This window comes from Rhinolophus ferrumequinum, chromosome 15, assembly GCF_004115265.2.
Source record: "Rhinolophus ferrumequinum isolate MPI-CBG mRhiFer1 chromosome 15, mRhiFer1_v1.p, whole genome shotgun sequence".
NCBI lineage: Eukaryota > Metazoa > Chordata > Mammalia > Chiroptera > Rhinolophidae > Rhinolophus > Rhinolophus ferrumequinum.
Window position 1 is genome coordinate 33,907,102 of NC_046298.1, and position 27,155 is coordinate 33,934,256.

Consider the following 27,155-nt stretch of genomic DNA (forward strand, 5'->3'; position numbering starts at 1 on the left):
ACAGAATCTGAGTATTTCTCCCAAAGAAGTGCCGGCTTTCTGACCGTCTCCCTGGGGTGAATCCTTGTTCCGTGTCAGGAACAGGGAGGTGGGCCTAGCCCCACCGGATGGAGCTTTCTGCTGTTCAGGCTCCTTCTATAGGAAGAGGAAATGCAGCCACCTCTGACAGAGCGTGTGTGAAGAGCAGTAGAGCATGTCCGCTCGGACAATGAACTGGGAACGAGGTATGCAAGAGGCCCGTGTGCCTTGGGCTGAGGCATGACCGGGACTTTGTCCCTTTTGCGCGGCAAAAATAAGGCACGCTATTTTGAATTTTACAGCATCCTTTTATAGACCAGACCCAGTATTATCCTCTGAATGTCATGATGAAAAGAACCCAGACTCATGTCATGCAGGTGTCTCCTCATTTACAGACAAGAATGAAGGCCTAGAGGGCAGGCTGCAGGACAGGCTGAATGCACTGGTTCCAAGCCATCCCATGCTGGCTACCAGCCGGGACACAATCCTCGCCTGGACGGGGGCTATGCTGGACGGGATTCTGCCTTGGACAGGATGGGGGTGGCACTAAGCAGCAATCCTGTTGCTGAATCAGCGTGCAGAGCTTACTCTCAAAAATGACCAGTTTGAGTTAGTGAATAAAATTAAATTGTGTTTGGAGAATCTGAGGACATTTTGAAATAGCTAAAGACCCCAATACACTAAGTGCTCTAAACCCAGGTTAAGAATTACTGGTCTGAAAAAAAATTAAGCGGTGCAGAGAAAGGCACATTGGCTGGATACAGGGGCGTATCCTCCCTGAGGAATCCCAGCGAGGGCGTCGCACCGTCTTTAGACTTGGGAGTATGGACCCCTCCGAGACCCCAGGGAGCGTACAGCCGAAGGCCGTCCTTCTCCCTCTCCCATCACCAACTTTGCAGTGTCTGAATGCTGTGAGAATGGTTTCTACACAAGGTGTTTCCTGTGTTCCCTGAACAGAGAGCTGCATCTTTCCTGAGCAATGTCTTCCTGTCACAGTCCAGGGTTCTCAGAACTGTGGGCACAACACAGCACAAGAGTGAACCTTCACGTAAACTGTGGACTTTGGGTAATGATGACGTGTCAATATAGGTTCATCGGCGATTCTACACGTAATAAAAACATGTACCAGTCTGGTGGGGGATGCTGGTAACGGGGAGGCTTAGGGAGGGAGGGTGTGTATGAGAAATCTCTGTATCTTTTGCTTAATTTTGCTGTGACCCTAAAACTGCTCTAAAAAAAATTTTAAAAAGTGACCCTCCTGCCAGAAAAACACAATGTGCAGCAGGACAGGCTCCCAGGGAGAACTGAGGTCCCTGGGAGAGGGCCCCTAGGAACAGAATGCCTGATTTACATAACAAAGATAATCCTTCCCCAGGCTTGAACAGCCAGGCCAACACTTGTACCTGGCCCCCCAGGCGGCTGTCCAGCACCCCACCTCATCAAGCCCCTCCGACCTCCACACCTGCTGTTCACACGGTCTCTGACCTCCTCAGGTTCATAGATAAGTTCGTGGGACCACTGCCAAATCTCACAAAGCACCTGTTAAGTGCACTGAAGCCTTTCATACCCCCACTCAGGTGGAAAGGAAACCAAGGTGCAAGCGGACAAGGTCCCTTCTCCAGAAAATGCAAACATTAAAATTTTATCAGTCACATTACAGATTTCTCTCTAGATTTACAAAGCCATTAAAAGTCACATTTTGAAGATTAATGTCATGGGAAATTAATGCTAAATTTTAAAATGCAGAGTATGATACTTTATGTACAGTGTGATCCCTATTTTGTGAGAAGTATGTAACATATCGAAAATTTTTAATTTAGATGTTCACCTATGAGTGGCAAGATTACACATGATTTTCAGTTTTTTCTTTATATTTAACTTTATATACTGTTACTAAACTGTGTCCCCCAAAAAATATATGTTGGGATCCTAACCCCCAAGTATTTCATAATGTGGCCTTACTTGGAAATAGGGTCATCGCAGATGTAAGTCACAAGGAGATCCTTAGGGTGGGTCCTAACCCGGTATGTTTCCTTAAGAAAGGGGGAAATTTGGACACGGACAGACGCACACAGCGAGGACGCCATGTGAAGATGGAGGTAGAGATGGGATGATGCTTCTACAAGCCAAGGAGCACCAAAGATTGCCAGCAAACCAGCAGGAGCGGGCAGAGAGGCCCTCACAGCCCCAGAAGGAACCAGCCCTGCCAGCACCTTGGTCCCGGACTTCTGGCCTCCGGGACTGTGGGAGAATACATTTCTGCTGTTGGAGCTGCCCAGTGTGTGAGACTTTGTTACAGCAGCCACGGCAAACTGATACTTAAGTTTTGTTCAATGCGCATAAACTACTTCAATAATAGGAAACCCTAGGGCGGCCGGATGGCTCAGTTGGTTAGAGCACGAGCTCTAGGGTTGCCGGTTGGATTCCCACATGGGCCAGTGAGCTGCGCCCTCCACAACTAGACTGAAGGACAACGAATTGGAGCTGATGGGCCCTGAAGAAACACACTGTTCCCCAATAAAAAAAAAAATTTTTTTTAAGTAAACCTGGTTTAAATTTAGAAATGATAATAAGGAGAAACCCTAATTTTTCTAAAAGACACTGACAAGCATAACTCTTAGAATAAAGATAAGATTTCTACAGTTCACTACACAAAAGAACTGCGCTTTCAACAAAAGCAAGCAAGGGTATGGCCATTATGTGTGGATACCTACACTTTATTGTAACCAGCTCTTTCTAGAAAACATGGGGGTTACCTTACTGATATTAATTTCTAACCATACACTCTTAACCTTAACAAGCCACAATAAGGTACCTGAAATTGACTGCTCCTTTCAGTTGCTGGGCAGATGTCTGAACTGATTCCCCTGAGAACTGTGGAGGAGTCAAGACTCCTCAGAACTCACTGTTGGTAGTAGTTCTGTTCCCTAACCCCAAATCCTGTTTCTACCCAGACTCTATCCACCCACAACTACCCAAAAATAAGCAAAAAGTTATTTCTGATTTGTCTTACATTGACAATTTGGAACAAACAGACTTAGTGAAGTCTGAAGGCCCCAAGCAAGAGCATGACTGAAACGGGCCTCAAGAACTGAGATCACAGGGGAAGAGGGTGCAGAAGCAATGAAGCGATATGAGAAAGGGGGTTACTCAAGGTTCTTTGGAGAAGCTGACATTTCCTGAGGTGATTGGGGGGACATGGGAGAGGCAGAAAACATGCTGGAGGCATAAAATAGAAATGCAAAGCACCAACCCCACTAACCATCCGACTGAACCTTCTCTTGCCTCCGAATCATGTTTGGAGAGGTAGCCTGAGGCCTCGACCCCATGGTCTCTAACTGGGCACTGACCCAAAAGGTCACCCCGATGACCTGGACAGTAAGTAACCTGAAATGGGGCCTTCATATCAATCAATATACAGAGACACTATGAACTACACAATACAAAATGTTCCTCAACTTTTCAGGTGAAACACTTCAAAGAAATTCCCGACTGACAGGTAGAGCCCACACTTCTAAGGGCCTGAAACATCTGACACGTGCCAGCTCAAACCACTCACAAAGAGGCTTTCCACAGTGGCTGTGTGGCCTGCTCCTGGCTGGTCTAGTGTCACCCTACAAGATCTCAGAGCCTGTCTAAACCAAGTCTGAGGCCATATCGCTACCAGCCTCACTTCCTGGAGAGTCTGTGCTGTTTGGGGGGCCCAGCTTGGGAGAAGCTGATAAACTGAAGTTCATAGGTAAACTAAGGCCCAGGGCTGTAACTTACGGCAACCCCAGGAAACCCACAGAGTGACTTTAACACATTCAACCAGGATTAGGCAGAGATGGGGCTTAACAAGCAGAGAGACCCCCAGGCAGCCTCTCCGGGCGGGGTGTGGAGCGTGTCTGTGTCCCAGGGCACAGACAGGAGCCCAATGCTAAGATAATGGAACAGACAGAGCAAGAGCCAAAGCATGGCCCCAGTACAACTAGAACTTAAAACAAGGGGCAGCTCTCAGAGCAAACTGAGTAAGCTGTAAGCCAGGCATTACTGAGGGGACAAGTTTATTTAAGGAAAGGAGTTCTCTTAGAAGTCAACAGTCTACACATAGTGTCGTACATGTCTCTCAGGTGGAAGGCTGCCAACAAGCCCTGAGGCTGGAGTGAGGGAGCCAGGGGCCCAGTGAGTTCTCTTCCGACGCCTCCACCCAGGCACAAATCCTGAGCAAAAGCCTCTGAGAATACCAACCTCCGTAACTAAAGAAAATGGAACTATGGGAAGGGAGCCAAACGCAAAGAAAACACTGCCTTCACTGAAAACACTTAAAAAATGTAGAAACCTGTTATGGCTCCCATATAAAACTTTCCTCTGCTTTTAAAGGATTAATAGCCAGAAAGTGTTATTTTGTTCTTCTAGGATCCTTCAAAAAATGTAGCATCGTTTAAATGGTCTGGCGCAAAAGAGAAGGGAATGAAGAGTTGCCCTACAAGATGGCAATGATCAGTCCTAAAGCTGCTATAGCCCCGAGGCCCCAGGCTGGGTCAGGCCCCTGCCAGGAGAGGACACACATCCAGTCACTATGCTGAATCCTGAATGGGAGACACGGATCATTACTGGATACTGCACCCCAGAGGGGTGTGTTTTTAAGAGTTCAGAGGCCAATCCTGTGCTCTCCTCGACCTCACAGGGCTGTTCTGAGGATCCAAGACTTCATGTATTCACATGGAGATTTGGTTTTCAAAATGTTCCCCAGTAAGGAGGCCGTCACGTAAATACACTGCTGACCTTATTTTCTCTGGAGTGAGTAATGTGAACCCGTTAGCAATAGATGGGTAACCATAGACCACCATAAACACACTTTGTTTTAAGTAAAACTGAAATCAGACTTCCAAAAAGAAACATCTAACAGTTTCTCCTGTCTGTACCCCCTCCCCCCTGGGGTCATTGTCAAGACCATGGCCCAAGGCTACCATCACTTGTTCTCCCTACACAACCACCCACCAGATTAACCTGCGGAGACTGCTGGGGCAAAAGCGGGGGTGTAAGTGGGGGGGGGGGGCAACAAAAACTTCTCTCCTCTAATATTTCTCTATAGTTATTTCTGAATGAGTTTCATAGTAGTTTTCCCGCCCAGAATCTGTGCCTCTCAAATAATTTTCACTAGCTTATAATAGATGCCCTACTTGGGTAATAAAGGGAAGAAAAAATATTTTGTTGTACACATTTGCACGACAGCTATTTACAGGAGCCTCTCTTCACAAAATAACTTTTCTAGCCTGCTTCTGGGACAGACTTGATTCTGTTCATGGCTAGTGTGCACTTACAGCTCCGCGTGGGAAACGCGTTACTGGAACTCGTGTCCTGAGGACTTACCCAAGCCCCTCCGAAACGCAGGGCTCTAACTCCTCGCGTGTTCTCCCAGCACTCACCAACATACAGGATGCATCACAGTGAATCCCAACTGTTCTCCAGCAAAACTTCTGCCAGAAAATCACCAAAGACCTAAACCCAGTTAACACTTTGCTTTCTGTTTCTCAATGATAAAACCACAGCAAGGAGTGAGAGCTGTGAGCTGGAAGCCCTTGAGACCCAGTTACTCTGGGCTGAGCACGTGCATAACGGTCAGACATATTTTACACCCACAACTCCAACCAAAGCACAGAAATGTCCCCAGGCCTACACACAGTGACAGGGACACACGCTTCACACCACCAGAGAGCACTGCCTCCCCATCACTCCCCACGGGGGAAGGGTGGGCCTAGTTACAAAAACCCCAATGTGACAATCCTAGAGGAGAGCCTGAAGCTCACAGCCGAGGGGAACATGAAGGATGAAAGAACATCATAGGCCATGGAAACAGGACACTGCGGTGAGCAAGACAGATGAACCCTTAGTGCTTAGGGTCTTGGCGGGATGGAAAACAAAGGGCAGCACAGGAGCAGGAACAGATGCAGAGTTCACTAGACATCTGCCGGGACGAAGGACTAAGGGCCAAGACTTCTTTTAAAAAGCTAGGCCCAAGTGCTTGGCCGGAGCTCCCCAGCGCTGTACCCCTAAGCAGTCAAGGACACAGAATAAAATGTGCTCCATGGTGGTCCACTCCACCAAGAGGCGAATGCCCTCCGGGAGGCAAGAGCAGACGCAGGAAGAGGTGGGGACTCAGAGGGAGGACAGAATGCAGCCTGAAAGGACAGGGCCTCCAAGGGAACCCTGACAAGTGTCCGTACATTAGGAAAGGACCAAAGAGAGCAGATGGGAGAAATCTAATTGATAGGAGATGATGTGGTTACAGAGGCTTGAAGAAAGGGAACAAACATGAAGGTCAGGAAGCCCAGCAGAGCTGACCAGCTCAGTATGTTTCCCTCTGGTCACTGCCCCAACCCCCAGGGCAAAAGCCCCCACCTCACCAGTGGCAGGGCCACTGGACAACACATCCGAGCAAAGAAATGAATTCCTTCGTTCATAAACAAAACTCCACCTTCCACTTAACTTGAGGGGAAAAGGCTCCGACTGTTAAACTACAGGCCGAGCATGAGGATGCTGATGGCTGCGGGCACGCAGGGCTGGCCTTCCTGAGCGACAGGTGCGAGCGGCACTACTGCCCCCTCTAAAGCCGACCTTGGGCAGGAAGCCACTGGCACACATGTGACCACAGATGAGGAAAGAGGCGACGGCCACAGCGGAAGGACTCTGAGGCCGCTGCACCGTTTGAAGAGTAGTGGTTGGTCTACACAGTCAGTCAGCAAACCAGGCTGAGTGAGTCACCATCTGGGAAACCTCACGCCAGCTTCTGCCTTTGGATTCCTTTCCACCACCTCTGGGCTTTACCGGTTCTCCTGGGGCAGCGGGCTCCAGGGTAAGGCCAGACAAGACTATGCCCGCAGGACATGGACTGCATTATGTAAATGAAACAAACCACCGCTGCAGCAACCCTTCCAAGTTTACTTAAGTCTCAGGCTGCGGTATAAACAGAGACAAGAAAAAAAGTGTAAAAAGGTCAACTGTATAAGTAAGCGGCCTGACTAGGCAGAAAAGGCCAGAATCAGGAGCTAGTTCCCTGGACAACAGAGAAGGAAAAGGATGGCAGGTACAAGGCCTTTAGAAAACGGGCTTCACCATCAACCCAAGAGCAGCGGACCCAGGTTTCTTTTCCAAGCATACTTCATTTTATTGCACTTTGCAGATGTTGCATTTTTTTTTTACAAACTGAAGGCTTGTGGCAACCTTACATCAGTAAGTCTATTGGTGCCATTTTTCCAACAGCATCTGTTCACTTCATATCCCTGTGTCACATTTTGGTAATTCTTGCAATATTTCAAACATTTTAATTATTATTATATTTGTCGTGGTGATCTGTGATCAGTGATCTTTGATGTTACTGTTGCTGTGAGGATTGCTGCAACGACAAAAAGGATTTCAAGTATTACATAAACCTAGTTGATCAAGCAGCAGCAGGGTTTGCAAGGACTGACTCCAACTGGAAAGCGTCTCCATTTTACCTCTGAGTAAAATGCTGTCAAGGAGCATCGAATGCTACAAAGATACCATTCATGAGAGAAGACTCGATCACTGCGGCAAACTTCACGGCTGTCTTATTTTAAGAAATTGCCACAGCCACCCCAACCTTCAGCAACCACCACCCTGATCTATCAGCAGCCATCAGCATCAAGGCAAGACTCTCCACCAGCAAACAGGTTATAACTCGCTGAAGGCTCAGATGGCAGTTAGCAATTTTAGCAATACAGTATTTTTTAAATTAAGGTACTCTTACAATAAAAATGTGGAAAATGCTATCTATTTTCTTGGGTTTAGTAGGGAAAAGAGGAAGGACATAGTGAAAGTGTCTCACCTGCAGACCTTAAGAGTTAATGGGAAGACACAAATCAGCAGACAGTTTTGAGTGGGGTTTCTCCCAAGGGAGGGTGAGCACAGGCGGGCTACGAGAAACACAAAAGCCCTGACCACCCAGCCTCCAGTGAGGTGGTCCCAAGGAAAGACTCCTTGGGCAGAAAGAAATCTACTAGGAGAACCTGGCAGTCACCAGGTGAAGAATGCCAGAGAGGTTGGCCTGCAGGGCAGGCAAGGCAACTTAAAGAGAAGAGCCTCAAACACAAAGAAAAGGGATTTTTTTTAAAGTAAGGTTTTAGTGTAAGGAGGTTAGAGGAGCTCTACATACCTGCTTACAACTTTCCCTATTTAAAAAAAAAATGCTCAAAATAGGGTTTCTTCAGCTGTGCCACCTCAGGCTGGATGGTAAGCCTTTGTCTCCCCCCAGTCTGTCCTCCCACGACTCAAAGGCTCAGAGTCTGTCTGAGATGGTAGAGAGACCAGTCTCTGGACTGCAATAAAGCCCAACTTCCACAGGCTCCAGCACCCAAGTCACAAACAATTCTGTTCTAGACCCACCTATAGACACTTTGTCTCCTTTCCTTCTCCTGATGCTGCAGCCGGTGTTCCTACGGATCCTTTCTTAAGTCACTACTCTGCCCACTGCCAGTACGAAAATTAATGTGGGTAAAGGGTGAGGGGTAAAGGTGAGTAAGACACTAAACATTTCAAAAGAACAGGAAAATTGGTTATGTTAATGGAAGTTTTAATTATAACAATGAAGTTTAAAATGCGGTATTACCATGCTAAAATATCCTAGGATTTTTGTAGGGTTAAAAAAAAATCGGGTCACATCTAAATTGGCATCTTTCAGCTCAATTCTCAATTTCAATCTAACTTTATAACATTGTTTGCTATTCTGCTACAGGGCAGAATTTAACATAAGATAGGCACATTGTGAAATTCAATTGTGTGGGTACAGTCACCTGAGCTTCACGTGACATTCTCATGAGGTAATCTGTCTCTAAAGGTGGCATCTGGTCGGCCACTAGGATGAAATCTTTAGAACTCTGGTTCCCACTAACAAAAAAATGAACAAGAATAAATTTCAAACAGGAGCTGGAGAAAATGCACAGAGAAGATTCACAAAAGATGGTGGTGGGAGGGAGCGGAGTTGGGGGCAGGTGAAAAAGGTGAAGCGATGAAGAAATACAAATTGCTAGTTACAAAATAGTCACGGGGATGTAACGTACAGCATCCATCATCAGTAATGCTGTAACAACTACGTATTGTGCCAGGTGGGTACTAGACTAACCAGGGGATCACTGTGTAAATTATATAAATGTCTAGCTATGCTGTACACCTGAGACTAATATAAAATAATACTGTCAACTGTAAAAAATAAATAATTTTTTAAAAATAAAAGTACAATTCAAGAAACAAGAAGATGGTGGGTGGTGGTGGGAATGAATCTAGGCCAACACACCAGATGCAAGACGCCCTCCCCAGCTGAGGCCACCATCAACCGAGCAACTGCTCCCAGAGAGACCAGGCGCTGAGGGAAAACACTGCCCTCGATGCACGCCTCTGGCTCTGCCCTTGCCCTTCTGCCCTCCGAAAATACCCAGGATCTAAACAGCGGCTGCTACCTTCCTCAGAGGTAGATGAGGGCCCCAGGGTTTTCTTCCACTAAACAAACTGTCCATTAACAAAAGGTCAACAAAGTCTAAAGCCTGCAAAGAAAAGTGTCATTTGATTTCTAAAGAACCCTTTCTTATTTCCCTCCTTTACCTCCTTTCCTATTCTTGCTCAGGCAAAGAGCCCTCTAAGCCCACAGGAGCTTCACCTCTGGCCTAGGGCAGAGACTCTGAGCTTAAACAGAATGGCGTGGGGTCAGGGGGCTGTGAAGGAAAACACGGAGAGGTCAGTGGCGAGAAAGAAACTGTGTGTGTGTGCACGCGTGCATGTGTGTTTCGAAGCAGAGCCTTACATACTAGGTCACGCCGCAAGCCAACACCTGGCAGTTCCCACTGCCAAAGTCAACTTGTTCTGGTCCCCCGGCCTGCACACTCGGTTTCCTTCGAGCACGATGCAGAGGCAGGGCTGCAGGGGTAGCAGTCGCCTGGCCCAAAGCTCAGGACTCCGTGCTGGCATTGCAGCCAATGACGTGCACACACCCAGGGCCACACCGTGCAGACCCTACCCTCCCCAACCTCTGGCACTGCCTAGTACTATTACAGACCCAGGGACTGGACCAATGTCCTGCTCTCTTCCCTTTTAAACGTGCTACTCTGGTCAGCACTCAGCTCCCTCACACAGCTGCAGGGAACCACAGTGGCAACTACTAGGAGACAGTGCAGACAGGTTTGGCTGGATCACACAAGCACCCTCGCATTCCTAACAGGCCACGAAAAAGCCCACCACCGCCCTTTTTTGGACACTAAGAATATGCTAAATCCTTCCTCCCAATAGGCAATACAAACAATCAAGACACCTATTCTAGAGTGGAGAGGAGACTACAATTCTCAGCAGGCCCCTCCTGAAGGTGCCTCACGACTGTTCGGGCCATCCCCAGATGCAGCCACACTGTCACACAGCCCCCCTCCTGTCGCCTTCCTCCCACCAAGATCAAGTGGGCTGCACACAGAACACACTGCAGCAAAGTTCAGCTGCGCAGAGTGCTCCCTCCCTGAGTTACGGTCAGCAAGGACCACAGGAAGGATGTAAGGTGGTTCTCTGGTTTGTTCCAGCAGTTAAGTTCAGCTGAATTTTAACAGAACTTACGGAGCATCTACTATAAGCCAGGGTACAGGCAAATCTCTTCACCCTCAAACACAAAACACGGAGGAAATCCCTTTAGCCAGCTTTAAAATTTGATGGTATAAAAATATAAAATAAACACTGGCTCTATGAGAATCCCTGTAGTTAACAACGGAAGGAAAATAATAGCGATATTATAACCAACAAATGAAGGATTACAAACAGTCTACAAATCCTTCTCAGTCCCAAGCAGGTATCTCTACATGCCATCCTTCCCCGTGCAGTTGGGGTCGCAGAACCCAGAAGTCCATTCCAGCTAGAAACATCCGGAGGGCAAGAACAGAGCCGAACAGCCAGAACTCGCAGCACTTGCACAGCCACCACTGCTGGGACCTGGCTCCCCTTCTGCTCTGATCTGCCTACTTTCCAAACCCTCTCCCCGGCATGTGAATTCTCCAGCAATTCAAATATCTTGGAATAAGAGGAACAAAGTTCTACCAATTAACAAGGACTGAGCTGGGGGAGCAAGAGCTTCTGGGGAAAAGTGTTTGAATACAATTGCCAACTTTTATATTTTAACAAAAAATATGCATTTAATGAAATCTAATTTAAATGATATCTAACATTCTGTACTTTATATGGTTTAAAGGAACCTAGCCAAAAATATTCCCCAGAACCCTAAAATTACAATAAAAATTCATTATACTCAAAAATTCAGTAAATTATATTGGCATAATTAGTTATGCATATTTCTTTGAAAATGAGGCAGTGTGTTTTATCTCTTTTTAAATCCAAAAAAAAACAAAAAAAAAAAACCTCTTTGTTAAAAAGGCAAGTGAATTAGCCTTAGGACACGGTGGTACACATTCCTTACAACGTGCAAATCCAACCCTGCCCACTGCATAGGCCACCGCAACCATGTGTGCCCTGGCCAGGAGGGCACTCGGCGGGTGGCAGGTCAGGAAAAATCGCCAGTCCTACCGTACACACGGGGAGCACAGGGACCAGCCTAGGAAGAGCTTCTCTCCCCGCCCCAGCACCGGATGGCAAGGCATGCTCTGTCAGGACCCCCTCCTGCAGCCCCACTCCCTCCAACCTTGCTGCTCAGGGGACCCTACACGCACACGCCACCCCTGTGTGATCAGCACGTGAACAGCAGGCAGCAGAGGACTTGGTTCTGTCGCTAACAAGCCTTCCAGTCCGCCAAGCTCTCTGGGACGCTGGCCGAGCACCAGCATTGCTCACCTCTCTACAGTAAGCACAGCCTGTTCGGGGTGCACAGGCTCAGCGTCGCACCCAGAAACCCCGAGACTACACATCACTCTTCTGCGTACCTTGCAAGTTCAACATTTCAGCAAGTCAAAAAGTGATCACTTTTCTATTTTAAATATAGGTGTTCAACTGGAAATATAAACCATTAAATGTTTATATAAAAGGAAGCCTCCATTCATATAAACAAGACTGCCTTTATAATTATAATAGGCCATTTTCATAAACCATATTGTTTTGGGAAACATACTGCAAAAACCCTGATTGACAGTAAGTGTGAATGTAGCTTTCACATGCCACCTAGGAGGCTGGTCAGTGCTGGAAACAACTCTCACGAGCAGCCGGAGACTCACGCACTCTCTCGTATCTACACACTCATCTAAACCTGGTAGAACGTGTGCCACCAAAAACCATTTCAATCCCATCACTTGTCTGGAAAGGCCTTGACCCTCCTGCTTTACCAAGAAAGATGTTAACAAAGTGAATTACACAAGCCGGTCAGCTGAAACTGGAGTTTTATGCTATAGAAATGTGTTTAAAAAAAAAATCTAAATCTAATTAGTTTAAAGCTTTTATTTTCGTGGAATTCTGTTTCCATAAACAGTGTCACTTAATCTCTAAAGAAACCTTAAAGTTAGCTATCACCATTGCCACCTCACAGGGGAGGAACCACGGCTCACAGGATTGGTGACGTGGGCCCAAGGTCACCACACAGCCCTGTAAACACTGCCACGCCTGGTGTAACTCAGGGCAGGACCAACTCAGAATCCACCCAAACTAGGACCCTAACTGATACCCAAGTGGGAGACGAGAGCACAGCAGTAAACGCTAAAGGAGATTTAACAAGCCCATCTCTGTCAGAAAAAGTCATTTTAATCTGATCTAAATGGCTCATATTCTACAGTAGGTGGTCAAAATGAAAATTAGAAATAGTGAATAATAACAATGAAAAATTATTAGAGAGCCTACAAAATTAATTCTGTTTTTAAAAAACTGCCTTCTGATGCCAAGAAAGGTAAAGGAGGGTAGCCATCAGTAAGCCGCTGCCGCCCAGCCCTGGCCCTGCTCTCGTCCATTCAGGCCACTGACCCAGGAGGAGACCTGGCTGCTGGGCTCTCACAGCAGCACCTCATGTGCATAAGAACCTTCAGCTTCAGTCAATACACACACGGTAGATTTTTTGGAAAGACTATCATAATCACTATTAACTGAATATTTATGGTTAAAGTGATAAATGGCATTAGAAACCTTGAATTAATACTGTGGTATGGTCAAAAAAGCCAACCCTTCAAATATTAGAAAGCCTTTTAAACATTAACACATCCACTGCTGTCAATCCACCAGACCAACTGGGCCAACACAAGAATGTCAGCAAACAGTTGCTGTTAATTGTTTTCTTTTAATCAGGTATCACCAAATCCTTAAGAAAAACCTAACTTAAGCAGCATTTTGTTTTTCCTTGTTATAAATTAAGAATAATATTCTAGTTCCCCAAAACAGGCAGAGCTTGGCCTCCCAGACGTGGGTCTCCCCTGGACCTAGTCTCTAGTGGCTGCGCCACTATTATGACAACCAAGCTGAGCCCACATTCACACCGCAGGAAGCACTACCCGGCTGCCACAAAGCCCACCACCATCCCACCTGTTCACAACACCCCTAATGGCCAGGCTAACTATTAATCATCCTGCACATTTAGAGAAAATAAGTCTAGGCCTACTGTCAGAGACACCTCGGGTCTCTTTTCCATCAAACCTTATCCCCATTTCCAAGAAAATACTTCAGTCAAGTCAACAAGACCAGCCAGGTGCATTTCAAAGGGGCCCGGTTCAATGATGGCTGAGATAGAGGATGGTTCTGTTAGATTAAGAAGCCACATCACTCCAATCTATGGTGATGATGGAAAAAGAACTGACTCTGGATGGTGAACACACCATGTGATATATAGATGATATGTTACAGAATTGTACACATGAAATCTATGTACCTTTACTAACAATTGTCACCCCAATAAACTTTAACTAAAAAGAAGATGACGACGACACATCATGAAAGTAGCAGGAAAGGTTTCCTTCATGTCTGCTAGGAACACCACCACCACAAAATAGATAATACACGTTTGGACTGTTTGCTTTAAAACACTAATACTTGGCTACAGTATGAGAAACTAAAATGAGCCAAGCGTTTCCTTTCCAATTGTTATCAATCCACACATCAGAGGAAATCAAGTGTATGCCAATGCAATGCGTCTCCCAAGGGAGGGCTTTGTCCTGGAGCAACAGGTGCTCGGTCAGACCCAAGACCAGAGTCTTTAAGGAAACAGCTGCCCCTCCTCTCAAAAAATTTGCCAGTAATTCCAGGAGGAAGCAAGGACTCAGGGCAATCTAGCAAAACACGCCATTCCTTACCCACCAGCCACAGACACTGCTTCAAACGTCCAGGGATACCATGGAGTGGCTACCGTGACTACCCGGCAGTGCCTCACTGCCCAGACACATAGGCCACCAGACCAGAGCACAGAGCCAGGCCTAACGCTTCCCCAGAGGACGCGTGACAATTCTCAGACTAGAGAAACTCTCCTTCATGCCAAGTATTAATGCAAGACGCAGAGAGCACAACACACACACAGCAAGTGAGCACAGGGACCCGGGGTCTCCAGACTACCTGGCGATGGAGCGAGTAACATAAAGGAAGTTGAGAAGAAACCACTTCCTTCAGTGGCCCAGCTACCAGCTTGTTTAATTTTTCTGCAGGAGTCCTCACTGGGACTTCAGGGGGGCTGTTTATTAACCCCGACCGCCGCTCTGAAACACCCTCATCTAAGTGAAATCCAGAACAAAATTCTAAACTCGTAACCAAACTATCAAGCCCAGGAAAACCAACTTGAAGCCTGAAGCATTCGTTTGATACTCCTTTTTACAAACCAATGAAAATAAACACAAACTGATGAGACGTAATGCAATAAAATATTTACCGAGTCCATAGCTGAAAGTCAATGTTGACGAGGGCTGTATATTAAATCCAATAAAGGCGTGTCCAGAGCAGTACTGTGTGTATTCTGAAACGAGAGAGAAAAATTAAAATTAGCTCAGGCGAATAATAATTTCTACTTCAGCTTTGTTTACAATTTGTCTCTCTCCATTTGGACCAGCCATTTATTCTACTACAACCTTCTTTCATTTCATTTAACTCCAAACAAGCAAAAAGTGTTTAAAATGTCTGTTTGATTTGGGGTTATAAAGGGAGAGTAAAGCCCAGGAAAGAGGCTCACACCTGATGATTTGTGTCAGGGCACTGTCCAAATGGAAACCTCTGTTCTCAGTACTTTTTCCTGGAAAGCAGTGCAAGGAAAGACCAGGTTGAGGAAAGAACCCTCAGGTAGGCCTGTCATTCTCCCCAGAGACAAGGCCTCAGGACTAAGGTTTTCTCTTTACTCCAGTGGAATTTGACAGAAATCTCTGTCCAAGTTACGCGGTTTGCATCTTCTGCAGACTTCCTCTCACACTCAGCATAAAATCCAAACTGTCCCTTTAGCTCATTAAAAACCCGATGGCGCGCCTCTCCCCACCTCCCATAGCCCCTCGTGCCCCGCCTCCACCTGCACCTCCACCTCTGTCTACTTCCCTCACTAGGTCAGGCCTCTACCTGGAGGGCCTGCCACCTTCGCATGACCCACATTCTCTCTTCCATTTTGTCTATGCCCACTGGTGCCTCTCAGCAGGCCGTTCCTGACCACCCTATAACTACCCCACGCCACCCAATCTCTTCCTCAATCTACTTAAGATTTATTCTCACAGACAAAGGAGCATAATTCACACCAACGTCCTTCACATGACTCCAGTTCAGAAATGTGACTCCAGCATCATACCATGTGTTTGAGTTCCTCCCTACACAACTCAGGGGAAGCAGGAAGATGAGGGCAACCCAGGAGGGCCTGCACATTTTGAAAATGTGATGAAGGAATGTAGTGTGGGGGGAGGCTGGATGCTGCGGTAAGCCGTGGTGCCAGGGCTCGCGGAGCAGAGGAGCTCGTTCGACAGGCTGCCTCCCTCCGATTCATTCCTTACAGAGACAGTCCACACATACACGGTCTCTTTACTAATTATTAAACTACAACCATACATATCAACATAACTCAATCTCAAAAACCAAACAATGAATGAAAAAGAGGTCTCGGAGGGATATAGTGAAAATATTTGTCTTTCAAAAGCACATAAAATTTAACATATTTGATTTACTATGTATATAGTAAAATGTCAATGAGAAGCAAATCACTATGAAATATAAAATTCAAAATAATGGCAGCGGGGCGTTTGGACCCCAACTGGGAAGCGTACCAGAAGTTTCAACAATACTGGTAAAGCAGGGATGGCTGGTTTTCAAGTTTATACCATAATCACCCCTGAAGCTCACATGATAAACTAGCTAGAATCTTCCAAAACTCCGTGACAGAGGCTGAGTGCTCCGTGCCCCTCTGCTGCCCTGACAGGGAGTGGACAAGAAGCCAGGGCCACACCCCACACGAAAGCCAGGCTGATCCCTGGTCCCTAAATTGTACAACTGGTCCTCTTCCATCTTGTGATTAAGTGAAATAATTTAATTCTATCATTCACTACTAGGAATTTAAGGGTACACAGACAACTAAAATCTTTATTTTCAGTCATCAAATATTTTTATATAAAAATGTAGCAATTTGAACAATTTGAATGTACACCCAAAGTATAATATCAAAAAAGAGCAAATGACAAAAATCATAATCTTGCAACTAGATTTTAAATAAAAACTAGATTTTATTTAGAAACCTCTCAAACTTTCTACACACAAGAAATCAAATAAATCAAGTAACCATTTAAGTAGCCTTGCTGTATGAACACAATAACACTGCCAGTGAAAGGGAGAAATTATACTGCAGCATTACGAAGAAAACTGACTACACAAATCTGTATAATCTCCTAGGAGAGATTTGAGATCTTTAAGAATAAAGCAAACAAGTATTAGTGGGGGGAAAAATACCATTCACACACATTTTTCCAATCCCTCCGAACATCAGGCTCTCATCCACCTCCAAACACACTGACCGTGCAGTCAGTCAGGGAGCCACACACGCAGGCAGGACACAGAGAAGGTTCTCAGACATGGTGCTTTTAGGAAGCAAGAGGCCCAGGGTCTGCACTCACAGTGGTTTCCTGACCTGTGATTACAGATGTGTGTGTTTTGCAAAGATGGAGTCAGATTTTTTTGCCCTTATACTCCTGTGCAGGATTTTTCAAAGCTAACATTAACCTCAAGGACGATCAAAAGTGGAAAAGCATCTTCCGGTCATAACTTGGTTTTAGTGAAAAACAACAAGTAGTATGTCGTTAAGCTTTTCGATTTTCCTATAAAGATGGTGACAGAACAATATACAGAGTGTATGATGAATGTCTATAACAGGGATATACAGCAAATAACACCTAGTACTACAACTGTGAAGAAAACCTGAGGCTCCTCTAATCCAAGGTTTCTCAAACTCAGCATCACTGGTAATTTTGGCCAGCTCATTCCCTGTTGTCCTGGGCACTGGAGGGTGTTAAGCAGCACCTGAGCCTCTACCCACTAGATACCAAGAGCGATCCCCCCATTGTGACAACCAGAATGTCTGCCGACACTGTCACACGTCCCCTGAAAACAAAATCATCTGGGTAGAGAACCACTGCTCTAATCCACCTGCTAGTTTACGAGTAAGGAAACTAGTCCAAATTAGGGTGAGATAAAAATAAGTTTTTAGTTGTATGAGGTCATGCAGAGAACTAAAAGAAGCTGGAAACAGAATCCACATCTTCTAAATCCTGGTCTGAAGCTCTTTTCATTCTAAGGGAAAATACTTTAGTAATTGACTCAATTATTTCTGGAAGACAGTACAGGTTAAGAGTCTTAAAATATTTATATCTTTTGACAGAGTAAACCCGTTTCTGGGGAATACATGTTGAAGAAATACTCTAAGACACAAAAACACCTTCATGCAGAGTACCCGTTCACATTCAAAACCACTACCACAACTGTAATCAAGCTACCTTTTCAAACTGAAACGCACCAGTCTACACTTTTTACTGTCAGCTTATAGCTACAGTCGTTCCTGGGCCAGAAATGAAAAGATTAGTGGGGAAAGAGTGCAGACAAAGCCATGGAGACACGATCAGTCGGTCAGCGTCTAACACAGTTGGCAGGGGACAAGTGCGAGGAAGAAGAACTATTCAATAGATGGGACAACTGCCCACCCCTGTCTGGGGGCGAGGCCATCATGGATGCTGAACCTCTGCAAGAATCCATCTACAGTAACAGGGAGATGTTTCCATCAACGAGACTGGCAACATGGACTAGATTGTAATCACACATGCTGATGAAGTTTGACGTGTATTGTTTGTTCAAGAAAAACAACATGAATTTTTTGAGAAAAAGTAGGAAATATCTTTAACATTAGTTACTTCTGAATGGTGGGACAATGCAAGATTTTAAATTTATCTTTCTACTCTTTAATATCTCACCAGTTCCTTTAATGATCTGGGTGCCATATTAAGGGTAGAGGAAAAGTTTTTGAAAAATTACCAAGAAATATGATATCCACATTAACCCCACCTCCTCTCACTTTTGCATAAAAAATTTACATTGGAACTCTCGCCTTCCTTTCTGCTACATGAGGAGCGACAGTGCTGCTTTTCACTCAGGCTCCCTGTGAAAAGCCTGCATGCACAATCTCAACACAGAACCACAACACTGTAAGGACCTTAGATACACTCTATTATTATATGGGGGCGGGGGGCAGGGGGGAGAAGGTCCAAAATTACTAATGTTTTCACCACAGAGAATCATCCTTTTTCTCTTCTAATGGAACCCTGAGTTTTGGAAGACTGTACTTCTACAACTATGTACAATATTTAATTCACTTCCATTCTTATCAAAGACCTGTAACTGCTAATCACAGTTTCTGATCAGTATGAGCATTTTTTAAACCTATCTTGATATAATTCAATCAATACCAAAAATAAAAATCATGTTATCTTTAGTTGGCCCACACACCATTCTTTCAGATTAACAATTTTCACTCTGGATTTTAAAATACTGAACATTTCTCGAGTCTCCCTTCTCTCCTTCCCTTTACGACCTTTCCAAATATCCTAAACGTCCAGGAATCCAAATTAGCAAAAGTCTGGTCTTACCTACACTGGCCTTAGCCCACAGGTCTTAAAACACTGTTACCCACAGAATGACTGTTTCAATCACAATCTTATGTAGAGTAGAAACAATTCTCATTGCTAGAAACTGGGCTGAATGAGTAAGCTCACATTTGAACCACTAACTGACTGTGGGGTCCAGTGCAGGGGAGGCACTTCACATACAATGGTTGACAAAACCAGTACAATTACACCGGGATGGTGGCCACACCCAAAGAGCTGCAGGACTGAGACGATTTCTGGTTTTTCCTTTCCTACTTCCCACAGAAAAGTGGCAGTGCGCTCCTTCCATGGAGGGATGGGAGCAGAGAGGAGCCCAGGGCTGGGTTTGAGAGACCAGTGCAGAACTACGGCTTTCCTGATACACAAATGCTTTTTCAGTACGTTCAAACATGCAAGAGATAGCAAGAGATGTGTCTTGAGGTCTGCACACAGACAAGCTAAATCCAGGGGCAACACCGACACTCACAGCAGAGCACCTAGTGCCTTCTGGGTACCAGACTGAGCTATTTGAGACTGCCATTTTTGCAGGTCGAAAATGATCCAATATCCTCCACAACAACGTTCACAGCAGTTTTATTTCTAATTGCTAAATTCTAAATTGACATCTAGAATCAGCCCAGATGTCCTTCAACAGGTAAATGGTTAAACTGTGGTCCGTACACACCATGGAAAAACGCTCAGCAACAAAACGGGAGGTACTGATACTGCAAGTATTTGGACGGATCTGAAGGGGATCGGTCAGAAGCGGATCGAGCTGAGCACACCAAGCCAAGCCCAAAAGGTTACATTTACATGATTCCACTTATAGGACGTTCTCATATGATAAAATGTCAGAAATGGAGGACAGGTGACTGGTTAGGGACAAGGGTGACGAGACGCTGCAGAGGGGAAGTGGGTGTGATTATAGAAACAGGCGAGGCCCTCATGGTGACAGCGGACACAGGGACCTGGCCGTGTGATAAAACCACTCACGCACAGCACCGGTGAAACTGGGGCGATCTGAATTGACTCGTGGGTTGTACCCATGTCAGTATCCTGCTTGTGATGTTGTATTACAGGTCTGCAAAATACCACTGAAAGAAAACTAGGCAAAGTAAACAAGCGCTCTTTCTGTATTGTTCCTTACAACTATGTGAATCTACAATTGCCATTTTTTTAAAGGGTCTAATACTGACAGTTTTATATTTGACTATTAACTTATTTAATCCTCACAATCCGATAAGGTAGATATCTCTTTTATTCCCACTTTACAGATGAGAAATCAGAGACCCTAAGAGGGGGAGAAACAGCCAAGGTCCCACATTAACTGGTGGAACCAGGACTCAAATCCAGCCTGGCTTGGCTCCAGAGCCACTCACAAAATCTCTCTCTCTCTCTCTCTCTCTCAGCTAGAAATGTAAAATATGAGTGTGCATGCTGTTCTCATAGCTTTAAAAATCTCCTTTAAAATGTAACCTTAGAGGACTTCAGTAAACACTGTTTGAAGACCACTGATCTGGCCTCCTCTCATTTTAAGGTTCTCAGTCACAAAAAGATACAAGGGACTAAATTCCATCTGCACATGAGCCACAAAACTTTCCTCCCCTCAGAGCTCCAGGAGCCCACAATTCCCAAGTCTGCCTGTGCTGTGGGAGTGGGGTGGATACCACCTGTCATCTCTGGGAAGGGCTATTAATCTGACCTTGACCATCTTCCAAAGAAACAACATTGTGGGTTTGTTTTTGTTTTTGGGGGGTATTTTGATCTAGGATGGGTGCTATTTGTTACTGTTTTCTTCAGGTTGTTTTTTTTTTTTTTTTTTAGTGAGCAAGAAAGCTCAAGGGAATAAAGGCAACTAAGCAAACTTTAGCAATGATGTGAGGTGGGAAAGAAGCTGGAAGGAAAAATGAATGCTCCTCATACAGCTTCTTTCTTCAGTTCAAATGCTTATTTTTCACTACAGGGCAAAGCAAGCAAGACACAGAAAATTAATGTTTCAAGACAATTCTCTCTATACCCTTTAAAAGAAGAAAACGCAAAGTGAACGAACAGATGCAGAATGACCAGAGAGGGGGATGATCTGACGTGACTGCCCCCACTTTCTCCACGCCTGTGCTGAGAGGAATCAAACACCTCCAGCCTGAGGCTCCAGCCCAAAGTGAACCATCTCCTGCTCATGCTACCAAATCCAGCGGGATGACAGAAAATGGGCTTTTTAAAACAGATGTGTAACTACCAAGAAAAACGAAAAAGGGAAACACTGTACACATCCGAAATGGAATTCCTGAAAATTAAGAGAATAAAAACGTGCACTCAAACTAGAGAAAGTGGGAGCAGACTGTGAAACAGGACCCTGTTTAAGAAAAGACAGGCTGGCACGCTGTGTCCTGAATCCACGAAATATTAACCCGTGCTGACTTCTAAATAGGACAGAAGGCCCCGACTCTCAAGTCCACAGGCTCCTTGACTCCCTAACTCACCCTCAATGTAAGAAGCCACCATCAGGAACAGTTGTTTAGACATCACACACGTTTGAAATCCTGATTAACAGGCATAAAACATAAAACGGCTTTTCTCAGAGTCTAAATCAGGAAACAGATTAACAATATGTCTAGCTCTTAGCAAACTCATAGAATTCCACACCAGCATCACACTCTAAGGGCAAAACTCAGAGGAAAACACGCATGTGATGAGATCTGCCCGTCTCTAGAGTACACTGTGGGCCTCCCCATTTTATGATGGGGTCCCAGGCACTGGAAACACACAGTAACAGAAATCAGCGCTGGGGCTGTCGCACGGCACTTCATTAGTGTAAGCGCCTACAGAACAATCACTTATTTATTTGCAACCTTTGACAACACACATCTGTTTATTTCTACAAAATGAATAGTCCAAGGAAGATAGACTACAGGACACTGGGTACCAGCCTGTCTACAGGCACTCAGAATCGAGACACAGCTCCGTGAAAATATTGTCCTCATTCTACACAAGTTTTATTCACAAAATTCAGTGCAAGTGCTCTACATTCCCTCCCCTTGAAAACCCATGTGAGATAGGCAAGACTTGTAGTGACAGAGCCTAATATTAATAGAAGCAATGTACCAACCACACAGGGACACAGACAGGAAATCACTGGGACATAACTAAAACTTGAACTGGACTGTCCAGAAAACTCACTTTAAAAAGGGGTGTAGGGGCGGCCAGATGGTTAGACTGTGAGCTCTGAACAACAGAGTTACTGGTTTGATTCCCCCCCATGGGCCAGTGAGCTGTGCCCTCCACAACTAGATTGAAGACAACAAGCTGTCGCTGAGCTTCTAGAGGAGCGGCCAGGATGGCTCATTTGGTTAGAGCGCAAGCTCTCAACAACAAGGTTGCTGGTTCAATTCCTGCATGGGATGGTGGGCTGCGCCCCCTGCAACTAAAGACTGAAAACGACAACTGGACTTGGAGCTCAGCTGCACCCTCCACAACTAGATTGAAGGACAACGGCTTGGAGTTGGCGGGCCCTGGAGAAACACACAGTTCCCCAATATTCCCCAATAAAATTTTTTTTTTAAAAGGGGGTGTAAAACTCTAAAGACTCTACACAAAACTGTTAGAACTAATAAATGAGTGCAACACAGCAAGCCTGTAAAATAGAAGATCAATATACGAAAGATCAGTTGTATTTCTATACACTAGCAATGAATAATCTGAAAGTAAGAAAATTATGCCACTGCAACAGCATCAAAAAGAAAAACTATTTAGGAATAATTTTAACTAAAGAGGTGCAAGACTTGCACACTGAAAACGACAAAACGCTGGTGAAAGAAACTGAAGAAGGACCTAAAAGACCTAATTCCTTGGGTTCTGAATTCCTGGATGAGACTTACTAGTGTTAAGGACAGCAATCCCCCCAAAGAGACCTACAGGTTCAATGTGATCCCAACTGCTGTTTTTCTAAAACTGGACAACTAATCCTAACATCCACATGGAATCATCATAAGTGCTTTCCTTTAAACATCTTATATACTGCAACTTACAGAACTATGAAAGTTTTCCTAAAATTTTTTAGACAAGGAAAACATAGCTGAAATGTCTAGTACTTGTATGCTGCCAGGTTTTTCCCCAAAAGGGTGATTTTATTTTTTAAGTACTGGGGAAGTCTCAGATTATTAACCTATAAAACAAAGGCATTTGATTTGATCCCTAAAACCCCTTTAGTTCTAAAAATATACTCAACATCCAACATAGCATCGTTTCCTTTAAAAATACATCATTTCCCTAAATGTGTACTGCTCTTTTCATTTAGAATGTGGACCCACAGCAATAATTCGTACAGTTTAACAACTAAGATGCGTTGAATAAGCTGTAAATTGGAGGGGGTTTGAGGACACAGCAGGTAGGATGCACAACACCTGACATCAGAGAACTGAAATGTAGCTGAAGCTGACAATTCTCAAGTCTAGGATATGGCTGCTGAGGTGTTTCCATGTAATAAGGACAAAGTTTAACAACTGTCTGTTGAATGACTGACTTCTTAACAGGTGTTCTCCCCTGTCGCCTGTCCCAGCCCTGCCCAGCATGTCCACTATCCTGGAGCACCGCTTCTCGAATTTCACTAATGCATCCTGATGCCCAGCCTCTGGAATGAAAGGAACATCACCGAAACAACTTAAACTGATTTTGTAAGACTAACGAAAGGGAGTTTATTCTTTGTATGGTATCTTTTCAAATTTCTATTTGGAAACTACAATGTTCATTAGTGTTAACTGACTCTTCTACTTTCTCTCTCATCATGAACGGAGCCCCTGCACCCGTTTGGAGTGGATGCACAGACTGAGAAGAGAGGTGACCCACCAGGAAATCAATCTAAACTCCATCCAAGCCTTTCAGCAAAGCCTGCACTTATTCAACACAGCCTCCCTGACAGGTAGAGCTGACAGCCAACTCTGTCCTCCCATTAACTTTCAACAGAACTCCCCAGGAGCTGCCACTCAAATAAAGTCTGCCTCTTTATTAAGAAACGTTTACAGAACTCTCAAGTAGCAAAGGTGAAGTATAGAAGATAAGCAAAAGCAAGCTGGCCCAAGTGAATGTAACTTGATACATATTTATTTACGGCTTGTATGAGCTCTGACACATCCAAGCGTCTGGAAGGGTCCTGGCACGGAATGGCAGCCTCTGCCAGCTATGCTGGTGCCCACCACAGACCTGCACTGTTCTCCATACACTGTGTCATTCAACCTTCACAACAACCCTAAGCAACGGCATTGCTTCCATGTTTCTGATGAGAAACCAGATTCTGAGAGATTGAACCATTTACCTCCAAGTCAGGAGCAAAACCCAGGCTTTAGAGTCTGTATCCGCAGCAGCCACACACACCACCCACCTCCCCTGCACTTAACGGTTCCTGGAGAGCATTTTAAGTCTAAAAATGACAACGCTCTCCCTAACCCAAAATATTGACACGATGCTGGCATTTACAATGAGATAATTCATACCTCAGAAATCCCGGGCAGGCTTAGTTCATCCTTCATCTAAACCAGGAACATAGCTGACTCTTCCCTGACTTGGCCTCTCAGCAGCATTCATCCCACCAACTACCCCCCCTTTCCCAGGCTTCCCTCATACCACCCCAGTTTCTCTTGCTAATTCTTTATTTCCTCTTGCTTTCACTGGCTAGCTGTTTCTCCTCCACCTGCTCCTTAAATGCGGTTGCCGTCACGCTCTCCCTGGTCAATCTTATCTGCTTCTGGCTTTAATAACCACGCTGTTAAATCTCAATTCCAGTGTCCAACTCAGAGCTCCCCCGGAAGTCACAAAGTCCACCCATATCAGAGACACACCCGCAAGCGCGCGCGCGCACACGCACCCTGCACATATGGGGTCCCCAATCCATTATGACTGCTATAGTTGCTGCCCTGGGTTCAGGGTACCACTGTCTAGACAATCCTCCAAGTCAAAATCCCACTGTCCCCCTTTTCCCTCCAGATCAAAAGCCAGTTGACAAGTTCTGGCAATTCCATCTTCTAAACATCACTTTCTCTTCCCTCCTGCCACTGCCCTAATTCCTAATTCAGCAAAGTCTCAGTATTTCTTCAGCTATGTTATCATAACAACTTAATTATCTCTACCTCCAATCACACACACCAACCAACTCATTGCCCACACTGCTGAGAAGTGAACGTGGCACATCTGAATTGCCTCTTGTTTACACCTCGCTCTCACCTATAGGAGTCACTGGGCTAATAAGGAATCCATCAGTGTTTTCCAAACTTCCCACCCACAGTGAGAAACGTTTTACCTCATGATGCAGTACACACACAAATATGTAACTAAAGAAAAGGCTTCACACACCCAACGCTGCCCTTCCTACATGGGAGGCACCCCAATGTTTTCTACTATATTCTATTTTTTTCTTTTTTTTTTTTGTTTAAAGGAGGGCACAGCTCAGTGGCCCACGTGGGAATGGAACTGGTAACCTTGGCGCTACCAGCACCACGCTCTAACCGACTGAGCTAACCGGCCACCCCTCTGTGATATTCTAGATTGGCTGTTGGTGTTGGTTTGTTTTTACTGTGAGCACATCCCACTAAGTTGATTTCACAGCCCATCAATGTGGCAACCCCCTAATGGAAAGCGAGAGGAACACAGGTTTGGAATGAGGCTGTCCTGGGCTGCCTCCTCAGCAATTTCATTCTGCCAATTTCTTGAAAAGACCACATTTCATTCCTGGGTGGCTCCCTCTGCCCCCCTGGGCAAGCTCCTATTCATCCTCCAACATCACACGCAGGTCCTGACTTTCTTCCTTAATACTGTCAATATTTTCTCAAATTCTCTAGAGTGGACATGTATTGCTTTTTATTTTCCATTATGTCATCACCATACGCAGGAAACCTTTCCCACACATCCCCCCTGACTCAGGCTGTCCCCCTCTGGACTTGTCTCTCCAGTCTGTAAAAGATCCCCTCGTCTCAGAGCCAATACAGTCCCCCGGTTACACAGCACAACGGACATGGAAGACACAGTGCAGATGAAACCCTCACTTTCAGAGAACATGAAAACACATAACTGGTTTACTGGCAAACATGGAAACGAAGTCACTTCATAGGGAAGCACTGTCATAATAAAGGTCTCTACCCTTCACCTCTGCGCATCTGTGCTCTTTCGATCCATCCAGCTTACAATCGTTCTTTAATACAGATGAAAATTCACCTCAAATAAATGTAGTTTATAGACAAAATGAATGAGAAATGAATCCACAAAGAAGCCCTCCCCGTGCACAGGGTCTCACCACCAGCCCCAGCTGAGCAGCCTGGTCAGCTACCGTTCCTCAGGTAATCCCAGATCTGGGGCACAGCAGATTGGTTCCTCAGAGCCTCTCATTCTGCCTCCCCTACAGATTAACACAGTTCTATGAATAAAGTGCCCATTTTCTCCTTTCCAGAGTCACCAATTCTCGACAGCACCGAACCACTTCTTAACTATACGCCAAGTTCCAATCTACTTTTTTCCTCCATTTTACTACCACAGACAAAGCTTTCAAAATATATTTTTACCAAATGGAAAAGAAACATTGCTCAATGGTCCCAATTCAAGTAAGGTTAAACTCTCGAATTGAAAGATCTCCCTGAAGGAGCAGTGAGGGAGGGAAGGAGAGATGGGAGACAGGGAGAGAGGGAGGGGAATGCAGCTCTCCCCTCAGCCTGCAAGAACTGCGGAAGAAAACAATGACTGGCACTTGCAACATAGCTACATAAATGTTTAAGATTAGTAACATTCACTGATTCTTTCCTTTAACCATAGTATCCGGGGAAGAGATGCAGACAGGACACTGGCCTCCAAACACAGAAGTTTCAAGTTCCCATCAGTTCCACCGCGTGTTACCCAGCAGGAATTTAAGGTCCCCATCACCACACAGCCTGTTCCACCCACTCGCTAGATATAAACAAGCAGCCCCGGTTGCAGAGAGGCACTGAGAATGGGGCTGCAGGGAGGATACGCCCACTGTACTTCAAAGACTCAAATCACCCATGACTTGTCTCGTACATATTCCCACACCTAAAGATGCTTCAGAGTCTGTGTGTCTGGGGGTGAAGATTGTAGAATTTTTTTTTTAATGCT

At 45.2% G+C, this 27,155-nt stretch overlaps 1 protein-coding gene across 3 annotated transcripts in view; it reads right to left on the reverse strand.

Moving 5' to 3' along the window:
• The window catches only part of ANKRD11 (ankyrin repeat domain containing 11), a 192,812-nt gene that overhangs the window by 115,126 nt on the left and 50,531 nt on the right, over window positions 1–27,155 (reverse strand). For all 3 annotated transcript variants that reach the window (XM_033128132.1, XM_033128130.1, XM_033128131.1), the window contains exon 2: window positions 14,828–14,911. The gene's annotated coding sequence lies outside the window, so the exon portion shown is untranslated. The remainder of the gene's footprint in view (window positions 1–14,827; window positions 14,912–27,155) is intronic.